At 44.0% G+C, this 10,910-nt stretch overlaps 1 long non-coding RNA gene across 1 annotated transcript; it reads left to right on the plus strand.

The window, feature by feature from the left end:
- The first annotated feature begins 1,213 nt into the window (after positions 1-1,213).
- LOC115595262 (uncharacterized) lies at positions 1,214-9,422 on the plus strand. The gene is made up of 2 exons (XR_003986668.1): positions 1,214-1,514; positions 8,709-9,422. It is a non-coding gene; the product is annotated as an uncharacterized LOC115595262 (long non-coding RNA).
- The last annotated feature ends 1,488 nt before the right edge of the window (positions 9,423-10,910 follow it).

A 10,910-nucleotide genomic window follows, 5' to 3' on the forward strand; every position in this document is an offset into this window, starting at 1 on the left:
AGCAATTAGACGGTGGTCAGTTTGATGGCGCTTGTTCAGAGGGAAACTGTGGAACATAAGGTGTTGGTGAGCAGCAGACATGTTGGTCTGTGGGCGTTGCGGAGGTAACAGGCCTGCAGGCCTTCTCTCTGCTGCACGGAGAGGCCTTTTAGGATGAAAAAGAAAAAAAAAAGGAATAAAAAAAAACACCAGGCCTTGTGTGAGATACTGTAATGTAAGCAGGATGTGCAGATTAAAATATCAAAAAGTAGAAAAGAGATCAATGAAATCCACTAAATGTTGCATCTGTGTATTCATCTCTCTTATTTGTAGGCCGAATATAAAGGTGCAGTCCCTCTTTTATCCGGCTTCTTCCTATTTAAACGACCCAAACTTGAATTAATGTGTAAAAAAAGAAAAAAATAGAAAAATAAAAAATGGAGTGATATGGGTGTCCTAACCGGGGGAGAGTTAGTCGGACAGGGAGTTTAGGGGTTGGTCCAAATTATTCGACCGGGAGGGGGGGTCGTTTAATCCGGAGAGACAAAACCAATCCTCATCCGCTCAGGCTGCAGCAGTCCCCGGGTTAAAAAACAGCAACACGTTTTTTAAAAGGTCTCATCGGCTCCGGAGACAGATCCGCGAATGAGGCCGTGAACGCGGCAGAGGGAAAAGGGGGGTATGGATTACCGGGTGAGGGGAAAAATGTGCGTTTTTTCCTCGGGTGGATCCGCGGAGTGGGAGCCTGAGCCAGGTGGAGGGAGGCTGTAAAAAGACGTCCACTGTTATGAACACAGGTACGGTTTGTACCCTGAAAGGTTGTATGCACTTTTAAAGGTTAATGTATCTTATTGTTCTTTCTTTCTTTCTTTTTTTTTTAAATTAAGAACACAGTTTTATATGATTAAAAATTTAGAAGTATAATATTTAAAATTCTACAGGAGGCAGATTTAAAGGCGTGCAAATCCGTAAAGTTTAAAGTAAAAAAAACACAAACAAAGTGAAATGTAGGCATAGGTTTAAATGTGGGTTGTCATGGCAGCTTTGTTTCATGGGATTTTAAAAGCAGTATAGTAAGACAGTTTTTCTTTTGGGGTCGTTGCTGCTTTGTGCGCCTGGCCCTTTAAAAAGGTGCACAAGGAGCACCTTTCTTCCTGCCAGTGTGCAGGTAAAAAGAGGGAGGAGGGTGAGTTTGGAGAGAGAGAGAGAGAGAGAGAGAGAGAGAGAGGGGAGAGGAGAGGAGAGAGGAGAGAGAGGAGGAGAGGAGCGCAGGGCTGAAGTTGACATTTGATACTCAGGAAGTTCAGAACAGCCGCTTGGATTTCTTTTGTTTCATTGTAATTCTGCAGTCCTGCTGCGGGCGACGCGGACCTGCCTCAACACTGATGATTTTTTTTTTTAAAACAAAAACAAATAGAAGGAAGTCTTTAAAGTGTAATGATAGGGGTTTGATAAGGACGAACATGTCTGATGGGTCCGAGTCGAGCGCAGTTTGTAGCTTCAGGTATGGCGCACGGCGATGGACGCGGAGGAAGGTATGGACTACTTGTTTTTTTATTTTATTTTCTACACTTCTATACTACAGTTAGACTATTATTCACTATTAAAAGCTTTTTAAAAGGAGAGAGAGATACGCACCAGAAAGAGGAAAGCTAGCGTGACATTTAAAAAAATAAATAAATTAAAGATAAAATAATTGTGCCCAGAAATAAAGAGATGTTGCTGTGATTAAAAATGAAAACGAGTCTACTGTTTAAAGCGTTTAGATTGTTAAAAAAAAAATCCGAATAAAACGAGTTTAACCAGCACTGCGCGTTAATAATCCGACCCAAATGGATCTGCTTGTAATAAAAAAAAAGAAAGAAAAAGAAACGAGTAAAACTTTTTTAAAAACTAAAAACATTTGAATTAAATGATTTTGTAGCTGTTTTAATACGTTTAATTGGTACGTCTCATTCCCCATTGCACCTGCTGTTCCCCCCTCATCTGCAATAAATACCATGGGAATACAGTCCGAGCAGCACAGTCTGTGGATTCATACGTTTTATCTTCATCGAGAGGATGATCAGGATGTAGAATATATAATAAATAGATGAAAAAACAAAAAAAAATGCATCAGCTCTCATAACAAATGCAACCCCATTAAAGTAAAATTATCTCCACATTTAGAAAAAAAAAAAAAAAAAAAAAAAAACCTCATCACAAACTCGCTTTATTTGATATAATTCACGTTTCCGGGGCCTGTTTGTCTCTGGACACGGGGGCGCATATGTCAGGGGTTTATTTTGCAGGAGGACTGACATCGTGCTGGCAGGACTTAAGGTGATAAATCCTCCTGAAATAACCGTGAAGTTGAGGACTTGTAGACTCCCTATTCAGACAAATGCGATTAACTGAAGGGGCTTTGGAGCTGCTCTGAATTAACGGTGGCGGAGACAAAAGGGCGGTGGGAACATTTCGACAGAATGGAGCCATAAACATCACTCTGGATGTGTTTTATATTTGTTTTTTTTTTTTTTTTTGTAGTCTGCAATATTTGGATATATTTGTATGAAAAACCTCAAACAAAATGATCAGTTTAACTAATGTTTGTTAAGGAGAAAAGCAGGGAAATAAGGAGCCCTTGAAAGTGTGAATAACTTGTACAAATGAGTTACATCAGTTAATTTTTCTACATGATCTCCATCAAAAGAGGGTGGGTCCAGTTTATACAGGCTGATGCGGATGGGCCCTGTGTTTTGACAGCTGGCCCCTCAAAGCAAGATGACTTTGTGTGTCAGACGACCGTCCGGACAGAATGAGCATTTGCAGAAGAGAAGGGGAGAACAAATAGAGATTCAGATCTGCATGAACAAACACCCTGTGTAAAAATGTTAGACTGGTTTTAACACACAGAGATAATGCACTTTCAGGGAAACTCATCACAAAAATGCAAAAAAACCCCAAACAAAACCAAACAAAAAATAAGCTGAAGCTCCATTCTGAACTAATTAACGGTATGGAACTGGCATCACCGAACCTTTAAAGGGCACAGGTTCGTTTCGACTTGGCTTTTTTAGTGCTTATTGATTTCTCCAGGAAATGGCAATGGGAGTCTTGCTCGGGGAGCCATTTGGGCGTCTGAGGAATCACTTAGTACATGGTTTTGATCGCCGGGATCAATGGGAGGCTCCGCGCACTGCAGGGCCCAGGGTGAGGGGAGCTAATGGCTGAGGCGAAGGGTGGGGCAATCTGAGGACGGTTTCGCCCTTCCCCGGTTCAGATTATCTGCAGCGCCTAAAAAAAGATGCTTTTGGCGACACACGCCGCTCAAGGTCAGGAGGACGGGGCTGAAGGTTATTGCTTGGCTTGCAGGATTGCGTAGCGAGATTTATTTTTTTTGCCACACTGAGCTGTTAATGTTGAGTTGAGCGAGATTAGTCTGTTTTGCTAGATTTTGCAAGAAAAGGCCTCGCATGCTCACTGGGGAAAAAAAACACGAGTCTGATGCACTGACTCTGATGGCAGCCATTTTCTGGGATTTGTGCTTGGAGGGGAACGGGCTTTGCCGAATCACCACCAAGCTTCAGTGGAACCATGTGTGTTCTGTTAGCAGGCAATGCAATGACTTTTATAGGGAGATTTTTTTCACTTTTAGAGAAGAAGAAAGGACGACTCCAAACGATCTAGGACTGGTTCACTTAATGATTTGCCGCATTTCCATGTTAATCTCCAGCGATTTTCTGTGTGGAGGAAGGCGGCAGCGTGACGGGAAATTGTAGCAAACGCTAATCCGCCGAGCGAATTAAGAGGTCACGTTTAGGGTGTCACCCTTCGGACACGTTCGGGGGTGTAGGGGGAGGGCCGAGCCGGGAGATCACATACGAACTGCGGGGGCCCTTGATATAAATATCCTCATTGTGTTTCAGCTGAAGAATTGATGTAACTTCACCCTCCCTGGAAAATGTCTGACGGATTTATTCCTGTCCTCACTGGGGACAGTTGTTTGGTCTTCAGTCCCAAAGAAAATGAAGCCGACGTGCTCCATGAAAAAACACCCAAATCCAAAACATCGTATTGGGGCGTTTTGATGCAGGAAGATCTCGACCGCAAAAAAAATCCCCCAAAAAGGGTGACGATTTATTTACGTGTAAGATGTTGCCACAGAGTAATCTCCCGCCTTACAGTCTCCCCTGGCTGTCGCTCCTTTCCTAGAAGCCTAAAGATGGCAGCTCAGGTGATTAGCGGTCAAAAAATAGATGAGGATGTTTTTCTCACTCGCAGGATGGGACCGGACTTATATTGAGTCGCCCACTCCGAGACACACTAGCCTTTGACCTGTTACTCAATGCCGTCCTCCGCAGTGCAGCTCCGCTTTAAGCTGCGTCACTGCGACGCCGTGGACACATTGAGAGCCCCGTCGATGCTCCTCTTACATCACTTCTTTCCCTTCCTCCTCCTCCTCTCTCTCACACTTTCTCTCTCTCTGTCTCTCCCTGCTTCTCCAGGCTGTTCTGTTCTGCTCTCCTCATGAGGGTCGCTGGTCTAGTTTGCGTAGTTTTGCTTGGCTTGGGCTGACTCTCCTCACAGGGCCTGCTGGCTGGCTGGCTGGCTGGCTGAGGTGTTGGGGTTGATAATGACTCCTGTTCTGTGTATGGCACTGGTAGAATTCACTGTGAGAGCTCACTATCAGTGAATTACCATAGGGCCATAAACAGAGCAGAGAAAGAACCACTTGATGATGCCCGTCCACAGCGGCTTACTGTCTCTCTTGTCTCCTCTCCTGTGCTGCGCCGGTGGGTGGGGTGAATGTGATGTAATGACTCCAGTCGCGGTCGCCTGAGCCGAGGGCTCGTCGGGCACCTCGACGTCTCTCTGTCCCGATGTGCTTCTGTAACGACAGCTGCGTCAGCCACTCCTCTTCTTTGCCCATTTTGGCACTAGCACATTTTTGCTTCTGTATATATACTTTGAGCAATTATGTGTAGTGCCAATATAGGACAAGACAGACTTCCATCGCTTTCGCACGGCCGTGGATTGTAATCCTGTCTGTGTTGTGTTTTGGTGTCTCTCAGTTATAAACTGCTTCATGGTCGACTCCCCTGAATTCTCCTCACTGCATCCTCTCCAGTTGTCATCACATGTAATTTGGTCTTCCTTACCTGACTGTACAAGAGCTTTCGATAGACATTTTGATCCTAATACGCCAGTCTGTAGCTCAAACCATGACCGTGAAGGATGCTATCTGCACAACAAAGCCGCAAAAAAACCCAACCACACCACTTCCTATATCAATCTGAATCAGTCCATGTTTGTGTCTGCTCCCCTGGTTCTGAAGAAGAGGCCCCCCCCCCCGGTCAGCTCTCTGGTGGTGTTTGGCAATGGTAGAACTCACACTGGTGAGGTAGATGGATCCGGTGGTTCTAGACTTGCCAACTACTGCTTGGGAGCGTCCGTCAGCTACAGAGACGACGAGCGGCCTCTCCGTTCCCAAGTGGAGAAACATCTTAAGGACGTCATTATTCAATGAGTGAGTGGCCGATGGTGGTGAAGGGTGGGGTGAAACTCTGTTCCTCCCCTGCGCACCCCGGCCTCAGAGCTCCGGTGACTCTCTGAAGGACAGGGCAAACAATGCACCAGACGTGGGACGCTTCACAACATCAATTAGCTGTCTGCCTCCTTGAGTTTGTGAAGAAAAAAAAAGCACAGGATGCATTTCATGGGGGCAAAAGGAGGAAATGGATTTTGAAGAGACAAAGAAAATGTGGATTGCGCAAAGGACAGCGAAGCAAAACCAACGAGAGCAAGACACGTCTCCAATATTTAGTTAATTCTGAGTGAATCTGATATATATGGTTTGAAAATAAACTATAAAAGATGGTAACAGCCCTCAAAACCAGGGCTGGAAGTAACTAATTACAACTACTCAAATCACTGTAATTAAGTCATTTTTTGGGATACATGTTTTTTTTCCAAGTCTATAAGTTAAATATTCACCACACCGTGTAATCGACTTACTTTTAAAATAATAATCTAGTACTGACCACAATTTGAATTAATATCTAAACTTATCATCTGCCTTTTGGTTCTGAACACAAACAGGACGATGAAAACCTGATGTACGTGCAAACAAAGCAAAGCCCTGCAGCAGGTGCAGGTTTGGAGACGTGACCGCCGACTTGAATATTGTTTTAATACCAGCAGTTCTACTTGTCATATTCCTAATGTAATCAGTAATGTAACTGCACTCGTACTTGAGTACAGATTTTTCCACCACTGCATAAAAAAAAAACAAGGATAGAAAAAGAGGCCTGCGGTCGAAAATCAATCGTAACGTTCTTCTTGAAACAAGAGAATCCGACGCAATCAATGTAAGAGCATCTGTCGGCGTTGAGGCTGCGACTAATTTCTATTTTCATCGTTGAGTCATTAGTAGATTATTTTCTTGGTTTGGTCAATTAAACGTCAGAATGTGGTATAATTGTAGTTGTTTTGTCCGCAACCCAAAGAAATTCAGTTTACTGTCATGGAGCAGTAAATAAACCAGAAAGTATTGACATTTAAAAAGGTGGAATCAGAGAGTTTTGACTTATTCTTCAATAGTTGGCAGTTGATTTAATAGTTGACAACTCCCTGATGAAGCGATCTCCCTCAAACCACAATGATATCATAACAGTTTTTCATGCTAAAATGATATAAATCAATTGTTTGAGTCACCAAGCACAAACTCGATGTTTCCCACTTCTAAAAATGTGAGGCTTTGTTTTTCAGTCACTGGTTTTACATTCCTGTTGCATTATCTTTAGGTTTTGGTCGAACAAAACAAGCAATCCGACTCATCACACTGGGCTCCGGGAACTTTTTAAAGGCCATTTTTATTCCAGAATAATTGATGTTTTATTTGATAAGATAATCATTAATTGCATCCCAGCATGCATTTAAAACGGAAGGGAACTGATGGCTTTCTTCCGTGATGATAATGGACTCCTCTGTTCATCAGTCAGTCTCCGGGTTCGTCAGATCACTGAGTGCAGCTCTGCAGCGCGAGAGCCTCGCTGCTCGTATAAAGGTTCAGCTATTCTGCCTTCAGCCGACCATCGGGGGGTTCCTCTCTTAGCTCTGTGGCATAATTGGCAAAAGGCGCGGTGTCATCTTACCCCTCTCTTTCAATGCGGCCTTTTTCCCTCCTCCCTTCTCCCAAACGAAAAAAAGGGTGGAGAGCGAGGGAGTCTTTCTTCCGATGTTGGGTTGGGTTTTTTCGCTGTAACACTCCATTGAGCGGTATGGCTCGGAAAGAAAAAAAAGCTGCTGCATACTGAGCTCCATATATCTGGGTCAGGGTCTGCTAATGTAGGTGACAGGGGGATCTGGGGATTAAAACCTCTTTATCTGCCTTCGTATAAATCCTGCTTTATAGCCTACACTTCAGCTTTAGCTAATATGATTTGTATTGTTACCAGTTTGCCTGCAGGCGAGCTATATTTGATCTACGCAGACGCCGTCACCGGACCTGTGCAGAGGCTCTGTTGCTTTTGTGCTCGTCGGCCATTGACATGGAAAGAGAGCGCGAAAGTGCTGAGATTATGGCGATACACAAACGAGTTGACATAAAAGAGCTGTTATTCACTGGACAACTGATTCAGGTTAACTGTGGTTGTGTGTCGTGTTACAGAACATATCACGCAGACGTGACACGCATGCGGGCCTAATGCCGCAGCTTGTGCACCTGCTGACGCCATCTTGTTTTTCCTGTCTATAGCACAAGTTCCATTATCTGTGATGCAAATAAATACTTTCCAAAGACGGATCCGTGTGTCAGACTCCCTCTAACGATCTTCTCTGCAGCAAAGTGCATTGTGGGACAACCGTTGTCAATGCGAGGCCTTCTCCAGATGGGCCTAGCGGCTCAGGTTACACCGCATTTTTCAGTGCCCCCTCTATCCCACAGCCCCCCTGGCCCCTTTCTCCATCTCCTCTCTCTCTCACGCACACACACACACGTACACACACACACACACACACACACATAGTTTCCTGGGTGGGTAGAGTCGGGGCTGAGACAGTGCTTCGCCTTGTGTTCTAATGCAGGCTGCAGAGCATTAGCGAAATGAGATTATCATCGTTCTTACGCAGTGTCTGGGCTGGAGGTGCACAGAGGTGTGAGCTGAGAAGGTGAGGATGCCATTATTAGACTATTAGACTACATTATGGAGGGAAGACGCTTCATCAGCAACATGTCTGCTGATGCTCAGGCTGCGAGGGGGGAAACTCTGCGCAAGGCCCAGATGTTTCCTGAGAGCCATTTTGTGGTCGTTTTTTTTTTTCAAGAAGAAAGTATCTCTGTGGCAGTTTTTTTCCTCATTTTCGGTCTGTTTCTGTCTCAGGCCAGTGGGTCAGACACGGAGAGAATGTATTTATCTGAATGGTTAGACTCTATACAAGTATTCGTGTTTCTCCATTTCCTTGTACGAGAGGGAGTTGTTTTTTTTTTAAAGTTGTGACCCAACCCTATGCTCAGGACGAGGGGCAGGAGATTATCTCCTGTTAGAGCAAGTGGGGGCTTGGACCGCAAGCAGTTTGTACATATGTGTGCGTGCCCGCGTGGGTGCGTGCATGTGTGCGGGGGTGTAGGGCCCTGGATGCACGTATTAAGAAACGATTAGTGGAGATTAAAGCTCTGCCCTGGAGTCTGCCTGCCTACACGACTCCAGGCAACAAGAATGACCAACCCCTCCCTTCTCACCCTGCAGTGACCCCCGTGGAGCCGGGCCACTGAAGGACCTGGCCACATCCTCGTCAAATCAATAGCGCTGCCCCACTGATCTTCCACCACTGAACATATCGCCCCCCCAGGACGGAGCGCATGCAGGCACTCACGCTGCAGCCCGACCGCCTAGATTGGATGGTTTTAATGATGTCCAATCGGGTTCAAAGTCAGTCGGATGGATGTGATGATTGGAAGAGTGCACTGCGGTGCACGATGATGTAACTTGTGACAGTGTCACGCAATGCAGCAGCGCCAGATCTTTCCGTGTACGCTCTGAGGCCTGTTGGGCCTGTTCAGGTGCAGTGCATGTGTAGTGGCGCACAATTAAGCAAAATGATGTAATTTGATGATGACATTCTTAAAGAATTTGTATATTTGTCATTGAAGAATGATGAATTACCATGCTTAGGATCATTTATGGAAAGAGAAGAGGTTATATTGTAAATTTCAAGATTTGGATCATGGTTGTACTCTAGTTTAATCACAAAATACTGTATAATGCTTCATATTAAGGTCACTGCAATTAGTTAATAGGTAATAATGCCCTTATAAGTCCTTATAAGACACATTTTAACATTAATGAGACTGTGTAAGCAGTATTGATTGCATTACATGTTGTTAAATAACCCAACTTTTTTGTGTACTGTTTATAGACACTTGAGAATGTTAATAAAAACCTTGTGCCTTTCTAATAATTGCTTGAACTCGCATGACAAACACATTTATTGAGTAGATCTAACTTACTCATCATTCTTTAAAAACATTACTTAGCTTTTTTGGTTGCTTTATTTTAAATGAATACCTTTTTTTATTATGTGTTTATTAGCAGTTAACTGTTCAAGTATTAATAGCTAACCATCTAACGTGAAAACAGCGATTGTTGGCCATGACTTATCTGACAAAAAAATGTGTTTATTAAGCCTCTGACACTTACATAGTCTTAGTAATGTTAAACAGCATCTTATAAGGGCTTTAAAGGGCCTTATTGCCCATCAACTAATGTTTATTACAAAGATTTGAGTTTATATTTTGGAATGAAACTGCAGTTATGCTAAAACAAATAAATGAAACATAATGCACCAACAACTAGAATTCCAGCCATTTAAATATTTACAATAACCAAGCTGAAGCAGCGGCTGGCCGGAGCTGACAGCATCACTTCGAGACAAGTTCTGCCCTTATTGAGCCTGTAACTGATTGAACCTGTGCCATTTCATAACTCAGTTGGGTTTCCGCTTTAATGATACAGCTGAAAGGTTTCGATGCACTTTGCGTAAGTGTAGCTCAGTGGACGGATGGTGCGGAGAAACAGACAGACAGGGATGGAGGAGGGAGAGGCTTAATGCCCCATGAGGTGTAGGCCTTTTTCCAAGAAAGCACGCTAATAAGGACCTTCCTAATCTGCAGTGACGGGTCGACGGGCATGCGTGTCACACACCTATAACGATTTAAACACCACACAAAGTTCCTTCTTGTCTATAAAGATCGGCCGCATGCTTGTGAGTGCCTTCTAGCTCACAAAGAAATCCAATAAAATCATAAAACGAGAAGGAAAAACGGGATGTTTTCATCTGCGTGAATTCAACCTGGTTCTGCTTTAATCTGGAGGAAGAGCGGGATATCCACTGACGCCTGATAGATTAAGGCCTGAACGCTTCTCTCTCTGTTCTGCTCTGCAACAGAAGGGCCCGGCTAGCAAATCCCAGGCTTTAAAGCAGAGGAGGTTCAGGCAGCTTATGATGTAATCATGGCCCTGTCTGTCACGGCAGGGATGGGAAGGTGGGGGTGCCGCGGAGGAGAGGGCGGTTATCAGAGTTTTTTTGGCGACTACATCGCTATGGGATGAAATTCAGGGAAATGGCATTCCTCAAAAAGGGAAGATGCGGTTGTAAAAGGCTCCAACATAAAGTTCTCTGTATCTGTACTGTCTGCTTTGTTGGAAAGGTAGCAGAGGGACAAGGTCATTTTTTTTTTTTGGGGTGGGGTGGGGGGGCAACACAGAGATAAGTTTTAAGTCCAAGTACGCTCCCAAATCACATTCCTTCAATTGATAGCCCTAATACAAATGGTGATATGCATCCTCAAAATTATCAATCAAACAAACAAACAAAAAACCTGACGCACTTTTACCAACATAATAACTTAATAGCTATCACATTGGATCATAATTAATACTCTTACAGCT

Source organism: Sparus aurata, chromosome 14 (assembly GCF_900880675.1).
Source record: "Sparus aurata chromosome 14, fSpaAur1.1, whole genome shotgun sequence".
Taxonomy (NCBI): domain Eukaryota; kingdom Metazoa; phylum Chordata; class Actinopteri; order Spariformes; family Sparidae; genus Sparus; species Sparus aurata.